This window comes from Mustela nivalis (assembly GCF_964662115.1).
Source record: "Mustela nivalis genome assembly, chromosome: 3".
In the NCBI taxonomy this organism is placed as follows: domain Eukaryota; kingdom Metazoa; phylum Chordata; class Mammalia; order Carnivora; family Mustelidae; genus Mustela; species Mustela nivalis.
Genome location: NC_139022.1, coordinates 41,906,754 through 41,919,402, shown reverse-complemented (window position 1 = coordinate 41,919,402; position 12,649 = coordinate 41,906,754).

Below are 12,649 nucleotides of genomic sequence, written 5' to 3'. Positions count from 1 at the left end.
GGATCCTAGGACTCCGGGATCATGACCTGAGTGGAAGGAACACTCTTAACCAGCTGAGCCACTGAGGTGCCTAAAACGCAGGGGCAGACACTTTGCGGCACTACAGCCCCCAGTGCTTGCCTGAGAAAGACAGAATCAATCTCAACAGAACATCAACATCCCATGCCATCTATTCATAAACCCTAACCCCTTCCATCAGACTTGGACCAGAGGGCAAGGGAACATTTTGCTAAATCTGACCACTTTGTCTTTTCACAGGAGGCAAGAAATAGAAACCTATTCCTCTTGGAAAATTCCCCTGACCCAGGCTAAGGAAAGGATGTGCATTTTCCCATAGGACCTGATTCAACTTCTCCATTTGAGCACACTTCTCTCCATTCAGTTTCTCTCCCCATCCCCAATCCCACCTTTCCAACCCTTCTCCCTCCCTCCTGATCTCCCTTCTCTTCTCCCTTCTTAAAGAAATGATCTGCCTTCAGCTCCATAGCAAACAGAAACAATATTTTCTTTGCTTAATAAAGAGGAAGCAGGTAATTGGCTCCCCACTCATTTACCTTAACGGGTCCTCTTGTAAAGTTCAGAGGCCCAACTTGCCCAAAAATTTGTAGGGAAAGATCCAGAGCCCGCTGGCTCCTAGGACTGTAAACCCATCTCTCCTCAGAGAGGCACCATGTCTCTCACAAGATACACAGGAGATATGACAATCACAAAATGAGTCTTCTTGTATACTGAGAAGATACGTGTAAATTCTGTTCTACATTACTGCAGAAGTCTGTGAGAAATCCTGGCCAGATTCGGTCCTCTATTTTCTACTACTAGCATCCATGTAGATCTGCTAATGCCTACTTGATAATAAGATATGCTCCTTCTTGGGGTGCCTGGGTAGCTCAGAGAGTTAAGACTCTGCCTTGGGTTCAGGTCATGATCTCAGGGTCCTGAGATTGAGCCCCACATTGGGCTCTCTGCTCAATAGGGAGCCTGCTTCTCCCTCTCTCTGCCTACTTGTGATTTCTGTCAAATAAATAAATAAAATATTAAAAAAAGAGAGAAGATGTGTTCTTTCTCTCTCCTACATTGGTGTGGACATCATTGCATTTCCCTAATCCTTCCTTCTTTTTGCCTTCTTTCTTAATATTTTTCTTTCTTTTCACAAATATTGAGAAAGGACAGAGAGCACTAGAGTAAATGCAAAAAGACATTGGGAGCATGACAGCCTGAACTAAAAGGTAAAAAGGAGACAGTCTTATTTGTTCCAGAATCTTTAACTTCTGCTTCAAGATTTTAAAATATAGGTTTTATTTTTCTTGCTTTCTTGATTAGCTTTTAATTACTTTTTTTTGTGTGACTACATGTTTATTATTTATTCAGGATGTGTGTGAGTGTGTGTGTGTTGGCCGCCTACATTATTTCTAGTTCTGGTTGCAAAAATCCTGACAAAGTATCTGTTGATTCCGTTGTTTTTGCATGATTCATGGTGTGTGGTCCAACATTAATGATGCATGAAGCTTCTAAACACCTGAGCTTGAAAGGGGGAGGATTCAATGTTCTTTAAGAAGTTGACCCTTTAACTGCCATTAATCAACTAAGTCTATGTGCTTCCCTTGAGTGCAAGCTTCATTAGTCTTCCTCCTTTCTTCTTTTTAGATGATAAGCAAAACTAAATCTTTCTGGAGAACAAGATAATAGAAATAAATTTAAATGTTTACAGCTTTATTACAAAAATTAGAATATTCACTGCATTCAACTCCTGTTTGAAGTTAACCAACTCACTCTGGAGTTAACCAAGACTATCACCTATATGTCGACCAAGATGACCTTAATGTTCCCCTCCACTTAAACTTTGGATAAGTTCCTTCTTAATTTAAGGCCCTGATCTCTGTTTTTTAGTGGATTTACTTTAGAAAACTTACAATTAAAGTCTTTCCTCTGTCCTTTAAGATGTAAATCTTGCTCCAGCTTTTTTTTTTTTTTTTCCTCAGGAGTCCCTTTCTCAGGAACCTGGGAGCCATCACTTTGAAAGGCAGTCATCAAGAAAAATAGAGCCCCTGTCTTCCACCTCTGTGAGAGAACAGGATCCTAACTTTCACAGGCGCCCTTGGCAAGTACAGACAGTCTAATCACTAACCAACCTGATAAAGTCCTTCATTACTTTTTTTCACTAGCTTAACCCAGGGCTTAAAAATTCTTCTGCCTTTGTTTCAGTATAGTTTTATATTACATTTTAAGTATAAAATGGAGTTTACATATATTTTATATATATGAGGTTTATATATCATGCATAGTTATACACACATACATATGTATACACATATACTTTATGCATATATAAACATATAGTGTACATATTTATGTGCACACACACAGATCTAAATTCAATAACACCAAAGTCACATCCTATGGTGGAAGCAGATAGAGCAGATGCAAACTATTTTATTTGTGAAATAACACTATTGTTTTGTTCTGCACTCTTCACTGGTCCCTTCTTATCCCAATACATGAATACACACACACACACACACACACACACACACACACACCCCAAATGTGAGAGCCTGTGACATTTTGGAGCAGAGTTATCCCCGGTCTTTCCTGTCATCTGTGAGCAAGTAGAAGCTGATCTCTCTGGAGAAGGGTGGTGAGGCTCACCCATTTCCAAGCTCCAGGGAAGATTCTTGCTGGATTGCATCCAGGTCAGAACTCTCAGTCCCCTCATATGGACTGACACTGTTGTCACTGTTCTAGGAACTGAGGGCTAGCTTGTGTGGTCTCTGCACTTCAATATTTTCTGTTTCCTTCATTACATGTTGGAATATGGAGAAACTTCATTTCTGCCTTGGCCACCTTCCAAGGATCCTTATTCCCTGATGAACCTGGAGGTAGGCACAGGACCCCACTTCTTACAACTGCATGCTGGGGGACCATGGTGAGTGGACTCCTACTTATTTAGACCATAACCCAGCAGGTGACAAGAAATTGTCCTTCTTTGAATTTCTCCTGTAACTATATCTATTCTGTCAATCTGACTGTTCAACCTTACGCTCTACACCCATATTCGCCTCATTAAAATTTACATGGACTTTCTGATATAGTTCACGGAAAAAACAATCAAAAGCTTCTCTGCCTTATGTCACTCAAGTTGCTGGTAAGATAGCTTGCTTGAGGTATAACACAAATATATGAAGAATATAAATACATATGGATGAAAATCTGTGTATGTATTACATGCCTATTATATAGTGGCACTGCATAATCATTGTCTCATACAATAGCAGTCATCCAACTTGGGTGTTATTATTATTTTGCAGGTTGATAATATGAGCTAGAGATTCAGAAGCAAATTGGTCAGTTAAGGAGCCATAGCCTGTAAACGTACAAGCTGAAATTCAAACACGGGCCTAGTCTGGGCACAGATTTTAAGCTCTTTCTTAAGTATCAAAAGATTCAGATATTCATTGCTAAGAATTAGTACATGGTGACAGGAGGAAAAAAACTCCAATCCCCAAAGTGGCAGGTGTAATAAAAAAGGAAAACCCTAGGAATCAGAATGCCTTCCAAGTTAGTTGTGTCTCCTTGAGCAAATTCTCTAGTTATTTAGATTAGCAACTTCCTTCTCCATGAATAAGGAATTAGGGAAGCTGGTGATCTTACAAATCCAGAAATTAAAAATTATATGGTTCTTCCCAATGTTAATCACTCTAAGATACTTCCTGGAAACACACATTTGAAAAGAAGGCTTACAACTATTTCCTCTGGCAATTTCTAAAGATCTACAACCCAGTGTTGTATAAGAATAAAGTTAGGAAACTTGTAAAAAGAATATCTCTCCATGTGATCTTTAAAAACAAACAAACAAACAAACAAAAAACAAAAACAACAACAAAAAAAAACTTCATAGTCCTTAAGCCTCACTTCATTCATCCATGTTGTGGAGATGAAAATAACAAACGCTATTCACCTCAAGTTTTCCTGCAGAAAGCCTGTCTCTTTCTTCTCCCTGCCACACACTCTGAGTGCTTAGGCATGAATTGGAGAAGTGATTTTTCTGGCTCTCCAGCCAACGTGATGAACAACAGGAGAGAGAAAAATCCATAAATCCTAATATCTAGCTCACAATTTGCCTTCTATGTGCAAGGTTGAAAAGTTTTTTCAAGGCTGAAAAGTTTTAGTGTCCACATTCCCCAGGGCTCTAAGAAGCCAATAACCCTGACAAGGACAGCTGGAAATGGAGGCAATGAATAGGGTCAGTGGAAGTTAGGCTGGCAAAGTAAAACTCCCTAAGCTTACACATATTAAGCTGCGTCCAAAGCAGATCTGCTTTGGGGAGAGGAAGATGAAAGGAAGTTGACCAAAGCCAATAGGCTACCATTGTTATTCAGATACACCAGCGATCACATCAAAACCATTCCTCCAGCTCCAATTAAACCAATGCTTACTGAATGTCAGCAAAATGTACAATGATTTTTGCAGTTGCCTATAGAACTTAAGTAAAAAAAGCAAAGAGGCTCAGATTTCCTTTTCATTACCCATTAATGTCATCCCCCCCAAAATCACACCATCCATTGACTCCATTATAAAATTAAAAGACTCCATTACAAAATTTTATCTTTACTAATCGTTGAATTTATCTCTACCTATGAACTTAAATATTAAGGTGGTTCATAATTTTTCCACACCTTTTACAAATCAGTCAAAAGCATCCTAAAGGAGAGAGATGAGATCTCTAAACATCTCAAACAGCTTTTCTTATATTACAAATATATTCTCTTTCCAATATACATAATTTATTATATACACATATTACGTACATATAACATATGTAAGCAACAGGGAAAGACATAATATGAAAAAGAAAGAGAGTTGCTGTGCACAAGCCAATTACAATATAATCTGCAGTCCAGTGGTTTGAATGTCATATAAAAATATATTCTTGGGGCACCTGTGTGGCTCAGTGTGTTAAGCCTCTGCCTTCGGCTCAGGTCATGATCCCAGGGTCCTGGGATCGAGCCCCGCATCTGGCTCTCTGCTCAGCAGGGAGCCTGCTTCACCCTCTCTGCCTGTCTCTCTGTCTACTTGTGATCTCTCTGTCAAATAAATAAATAAATAAATATTTAAACACACACACACATACATATATATTCTTATCCTGGTATGCAAGAGATGAGACAGCAGTCACAAGTTTGAAATTCTCATTAGATCAATTTACTTGGCCTTTGGCAAGGAGTTGTTAACTTGTAAGGAAAACAGTCTTCTGTTGCAGGACTTAAGGACTGAGTTTTACTGACAACAGCCTCTTTCAAACTGCAGTTATGAATTTTAGCTGAACTTCAACAAATCTAAAGGTCATTCCATTAACATAATCTATGGGCTGGCCTTGATCGCTAGGTTTTTAATTTCAGCTGAACCATACTTGAACTGTTCTGACATACTTATTACAAAATACACTTCAGTCTCTATCAAAAAAGGGAAACTCCTGCAATTCAATCTAGGCAAGTAATATTAAAAGAAATACAAAAAGCCTCTACCAATTCTCAAGTTTAAAAGTACAAACCTATAAAAAACAAATCTAGGGATACAGCCATCCTTAAGTAGCTAATGCAATAGGAGTTTAAAATGACAATATTTCATAACTAGGACTTATTGTGGTGATCATTTGACAATGCATCTAAATGTCGAATCACCATGTTGTACAATTGAAACTAATATGACAGTGTATCTTGGGGTATTTCAATTAAAAAAATCAATAAAATACAATGGTAATGTTTCTACCTTGGGTTTGGCTAAGGCCCCAAAGGCTGAGAACAACAGTGCAGGTGCCAAGTACCTGTATATTGTACAATGGGATATTAATTCACCAATGCCAGAGCTAGAGCATAAGAAATATATTTCTTGGATCCTACAAGATCAGCCTCTTCACTAAGAGAGAGGAGGAAGGAAGGGAGGGAGGGAGGAAGGAAGAAAACAAGGGAATGAGGAAGATAGGAAGGGAGAAAGAAAGAAAGAAAGGAAAAGAAAGTGAAGACTAAACAGTCAGAGAGGATTTCCTTTGAGAACCTTGTCAATGAGCTAGAACTTTCCCATGGAAGCAGAAAGACAAATCTTCCTCTTGCAACAATCTAAATGAAGGGCGCCCTCTCAAAGACTCTATATATATCTTCAATAATTTAATTGACACAGAGGACCAATATTTGATACACACTCAAGAAGTTTAAATCTAGGGGCACCTGGGTGGCTCAGTGGTTTAAAGTCTCTGTGTTCGGCTAGGTCATGATCCCAGCATCCTAGGATCAAGCCCCACATCCAGCTATCTGCTCAGTGGGGAGCCTGAATCCCCCCCCCCGCCTACTTGTGATCTCTTGCTGTCAAATAAATAAATAAAATCTTTAAAAAAAAAAAGAAGTTTAAATTTAAGAAGCTCTGCCTTTCAGGCAGAACAATAAAGTTGGAGGAGAGGAGGTTTGATGGTGGAATTTATTTCAAATGTATCAGTAAAAAATCAGTAATTGAATTAAATGTGGTTTCAGTTGGTATCCCAGTAAAAAAGAAAATCAAAGATTGTCAGAGTGTATAAAAATGCTTTTTGATACATGTAAAACATAGAGAAAAACTAAAACTAAAAAAGAGTAAGATATGCCATGCAAATATTTACCAAACTTATTAATTTCAAACAAATATACTTTAAGGCAATAAAATTTGTTTGAAATAAAAAGATTCAACTCACAGTAATGATATCATAATTTAAAACTCTTCCCATTGAATAACACAGTCTCAAAACATATAAAGGAAAAACTGAAAAAAACTACAAAAAATACGGAGATACAAATGCAATAAAAAGACACATCTCATTCAGTAATTGATAGAAAAAAAAGACAAGAAGGATCTTGAGTTCTCACCCTGAGGACAATGGCTAACATTAGAACCACTCACTATTCTGAATAACAATTTTTTTTTAAGATTTTATTTATTCGATAGAGAGAGATCACAAGTAGGCAGAGAGGCAGGCAGAGAGAGAGAGAGGAGGAAGCAGGCTCCCTGCTGAGCACAGAGCCCGATGCAGGATTCGATCCAGGACCCTGAGATCATGACTTGAGACGAAGGCAGCGGCCCAACCCACTGAGCAACCCAGGTGCCCCTGAATAACAATTTTTTTTTTTTAAGATTTTATTTATTTATCTGACAGACAGAGATCCCAAGTAGGCAGAGAGGCAGGCAGAGAGAGACAGAGAGAGAGAGCAGGAAGCAGGCTCCCGGCTGAACAGAGAGCCTGATATGGGACTCAATCCCAGGACTCTGAGATCATAACCTGAGCTGAAGGCAGAGGATTAACCCACTGAGCCACCCAGGTGCCCCTGAATAACAATTTTTTAAAGGGGTGTTTTTATGATCTTAATACCTCAAACAGACAACAGGCTAGAATCTATACCCCAGCAGCTTTCCAAAGGCTTGTGTACACCATCACATCCCAAAATAAATCTAAGACCCTACACATGCTCATTATGTCTTAAAAAGATAATTATTTAGATAAGATGAACATATATATAATCTTATTTTGCCAACCAGAGAAATAATCTTTTCCCAATATTTCCCCCATGCATGACAGAGTTAGAAGCAGTCTGGCAAGCCAAACAAATGAGCATGGGAGGAACAATTTATCAGAGAAAACACTAAAAAGAAGAGGGGTATTTGTCCTTCGTTAGTTGCATTTACAAGAGGTTACAGAGTATGTGGAGAAAGGCAGTATTTTACCAACTTTTGATACCCTACCAGTATCTGTAGTGAGTGTCTAGGGAAACAGTACTCTCAACCATGGTTAGGAATACAGCCTGCTTGGAGGAGCTGTGGCTATTTCAGACCCTTTCTTGGTAGATGCATTACTATTTATCACCATCCACTTCTTTTTCCTGGAGGAAAATTATTCTTCCTTTTGCCCTTGAGGTCAGTAACAGCCATGGGCCTTGCTTTGCACCATGAAACATGAGCAGAGATGACTTGTGTCATTTCTGAGCTTTAAGAGCAAATGCAAACTCTAGTCAGTTCTCATGATTCAAATTAGTTACATTCTGTAAAGCCTACAAACAACTAAGTAGCAAATACTAACTTATGGTTCCTAAGAGAAATCAAGGGTTATGTTCCTTTGAGCCTCAGGTCACATTTTTGTCAACCTGTCAGTACAACTGTTGGTCATATCTCATGAACCCGCAAATGTAACAATACTTTCCATAACTTTGGAGACGGCTGTATGGCTTGGATATTAACACTATAGCTGTTACTGGAACCCTTTTTGGAGTAGCATCAGGTACAGATGGGCAAATTTCCCCTTCCCCTCCCCAGATGTACTCTATTATTGGCTTATGACTGAACTCACAGCCAACAGCCTCACCATTCATGACTGAATAAAGCTTCTCCAACATAAATTATTTTCTCTATAATGCACATCACAGACTCCTTGTACTTTAGAAGAGGAGAAAGCACTTCAGCACCATGCTTGGGGAGATTTTAAGCAGAAAAATCACTAACAAAATAGGGAAAAATATGGAAAAAAGTCACTAAACTTGCCACAACAAAATCCACTCATTTATAATTTGCGACCTGAAACGAGAAGGCAGAGGGTTACCTTGTTTGACCTCAGCTGGAAAAATGTACATTGGATAGCTGAAATGTTTCCCTGTTCTGTGCATGTCTGAGACATGTCTGAGACCACAGCAGCTCCATGAGCACTGGCTTGGGAACTCCAGGTACACTTTAGCAAGAAGGTGAATTTTGAAATAAAGAATCCAGAAGTGAGAATCAACTCTATACCTTAATCTTGACTGGTGATGTCCCAATACTGGCTGTTCCACTACTCTGGGCAGTATAGGGACCTCCAGTGACTATAGATGAACATGTTTCATGAGTCAGAGTTAAACTCTTATGCGTTAAGTCTTCTTTGGGACTGATGGTTACTATAACCTAGACATCCCTGACATAAACATTCCTTGACCCAGAAATTTCACTGCAGGGTACCTGGGTGGCTCAGTGGGTTGAACCTCTGCCTTCAGCTCAGGTCATGGTCTCAGGGCCCTGGGATCAAGCCCCGCATCAGGCTCTCTGCTTAGCAGGGAGACTGCTTTCTCCTCTCTCTCTGCCTGCCTTTCTGCCTACTTGTGATCTCTGTCAAATAAATAAAATCTTAAAAAAAAAAAAAAGGAAATTTTACTGCAATATTTATCTAATACCCTTAGGCAGCTGTTTTAAGGGTATAATTTATATGTAAGTATAAAGAGAATGATTATATAAGTAAGCATACATATATGTATATATAATTTATATGGTGACAATAGGTAGTCAGTGAAAGAATATATGAAGTGATTTCTTTTTTTTTTTTTTTTTTTACATTGTGTGGGGAAAAAAAACTTCTTTAGCAGTATTGTTAAAAATGTTTGAGGCAATGTTTCCAATATTTACATATATAAATTGATTTGAAAAGTCAAATTGAATGTGAATGTTAAGAATGCTGCAAATCACTATTTTTGAGCTGCTACCAACAGTTATGCCCTCTGACGCAGGGCTGTTGTGGAACACAAACCAAACTTGGTGACACTGAATGTTAACTCAATCAAGGAATGAAACAGTCTGTGTGTTTTGCTATGAGCATAAAATCACCATTAATCACTCAAATTGCCACTATGTACACAGGAAATGTCAATCTGATACTGTATTCAAACCACAAAATTTTTTATCATTTTCAGATTATTTCCACTTATTCTGTTGAATTATGAAGTTTCATTTCTAACACAGGAGGAGGATAGTAACAGATGACTAATAAATAAGAAGTCTGGCTCTAATTTCTTTAAATATATACATGTTTGAAAATTATTTCTCATAAGGAAGAAGCATAAAATTAAATCTCTATTTAATTAAATTGCCTTCCATTGAACATATTGGAAAACAAGGCATTTAGAGGCTCAAGTAACTGAAAAATTAAAGATGTAGTTGCCCCATGTTAATAAGCTGATTTCATTCCGAATCTCCACTCTTTTCCAGCATGAGAATTTTACCTAAATCTCCAAATCTTTTTGCTCTCAAATCTCAAATTGGCTTCAACCAGAGTTATATGCTTTTTTATCCTTAGTATAGGGGGGCAGGAATATGTTCTCTTCCTGCACTAAGTCTCTGGCTTCCTTTTCTTTGAACCAACCAATTCCCTTGTTAACCTTTGAATGTGGACATTAGGAGAAAGTGAACCCATCCCCTGATTTGCTTAGGTGTTGGAGTAGAGTTAATCCCATTGATATCACGTGGTTGAAAGATATGATTAGGAAAAGAGAATAGATAAGGAGTTTCCAGGAAAATGAACACACTATCTTCATCTCAACTGATACATGATGTTAACTATGGTAGAAGTAAAATGGTGAAATCTGCTAAGATTCAAGTCACTGTCGTAAAGAACAGCCACGGGATTTGCCACATCTACCCAATGGTAGACTCTTTAATGGGATTATAGAAAGTAAGGATATCTCAAAAATTTTAGACTCAGCAACAGGCATAATATAAGAACCATTTACAGAACTACAGACAAGAGGTAGAGGAACAGGGTTGTAAGGGAACATGGAGAGTTCTGTTTTAAATATTACCTTGATCCCTCTTTTAGACACTCAAAAGGAGATACAGAGCTTACACTCTTAAATATATCAGTGTGAAGTTCAGGGCAGAGGATCAAAGCCAGAGGCAAAAACGTGCTACCTTCAAAAAAAAGATGATATTGAGTGGCACCTGGCTGGCTCAGTCGGTCAAGTGTCTGCTTTCCACTCAGGTCATGATCCTAGGGTCTTGGGATTGGCTCCTGGTTGCACCAGCCTTCCTGCTGAGGGAGGAGCCTGGTTCTCCCTCTCCCTCTACCCTTCCGCCTTGCTCATGCTCACTCTCTCACACGCTCTCTGTGTGTCTCTCTCTTTCAAATAAATAAATAAAATCTTTTTAAAAATATAGATGGTAGTGAAAGCCACTTTCTCCCTTGATTTAAGTAGATCTGTTACCATAGAACACAACTTGGAGTACATGAAGACAATGTAATCACTGCAGAAATAAAACATTTACCCCTTCCATGGGCTTACATAACTTTTTCTTCTAAAAAAGTAAAATGTGTATTTATTAAGAAGATGAGTATAACGAGATACAAACATTGTATAATGAACTTATTATTAATCAGTTAACCCAGTATTTGAAGCTTCAATCTTCATCTCCTTTTTTTTTTTTTTTTTTTTGAGAGAGAGAGAGAGCATGTACACACCATGCACAGCGGTTGGGGAGAGAGGTAAAAAGAGAGGTAGAGACAGAATTTTAATCAGGCTCCATTTCCAGCACAGAGCCTGATGGGGGTGTGATCTCACAACCCTGAGATCATGACATGAGTCAAAATCAAAAGTCGGTCACTTAACCAACGAGGCCACCCAGGCGCCCCTGAAGTTTCAGTCTTCATAAACTGGACACAAAAGTGTTGTTTCAAATTTCTTTACTTTTGTTACAAGTCATTTCAGTCAGCCTGGAAACTTCTTTTTGAAAAGAATATTGTATGGCAGAGAGGAATCACTATTTGATATTATAAATGGCTTAATAAAGAAGGTAACTGAATTACCATCTCTGTGAATTAGGCCCTAAGAGACCTCTTCCAGGAGATGGAATGACTCTTAATCACTCACTCTCCTCCTCATGAGAGAAGAGCAATTAGAGCCTGGGTTGTGTCAGATAACAGATAACTCTGAAAGTATATCCCAAAACATGGTTTGTCTGCCGAAGTCATTTATTCTGGCAATGTGTATTTATTTAGAAATGGTGTGTGAATGGTAATAATGGTAATCCTTTACAGCTGAACATCTGTTTTCTATCTACCCTATTTTCTAAAATGCCAGTTGTGGGGGAGGTGATCCAACATGGCGGAGTAGGAAGACCCCGAACTCCCTTCCTCCCATGGACATACTGAATCTACACCTACACATAAACCAGTTCCAAGAAGAACTAAGGGCCAGTGCTTCTCACAGTAAATTATACAAGGACCACAAAGAGAAGGGTAGAGACATGAATACACGGTGAGGACAGGAATCCCATGCCTCATGTTACAACCCACCATAGAAAGGAATACCACTGAAGGACCCATACACAGACTTGTGTGTGCACAAGTCCATGTGCACAGCAAAAAACCAGTTGTTTGAAGGGAAACTACACTCTAAAGAAATACAGTTTCTAATGCAAATAACTCCCCAAATAGATGAAGGAACTACTAGAACTATCTCTGGAGTCAGAGATGCTGGCAAATGTCATTTTTTTAAATCCCACTTCCACCTTAATAACATATACAGAAGCAGGGTCCAGGGGCTCTAGCCAGACTTCTAAGGCTGCCTCAACATACTCCAGGCCCCTGGTCAGACCAGCTGCAGCTGTCTCCTCAAGGCTGATGCCCGCCATGTTTTTTGCTCCAGCTCCAGCTGCCCCTCAAGGTGGCACAGTGCAGTGCACACTGGGACATTTTAGTCCATGCTTGATCCAGCTGTCTCTGCTGCCGTGGCCCCCAGTGGCTCCAGCCCTGGGCATTCTGCCAAACCAGCCCCAGAATAGTGCACTCCAGGACTCCCTAGCCAGTACCCCTCCTCCAGTACCAGCCAGCCAGCATTGGTGA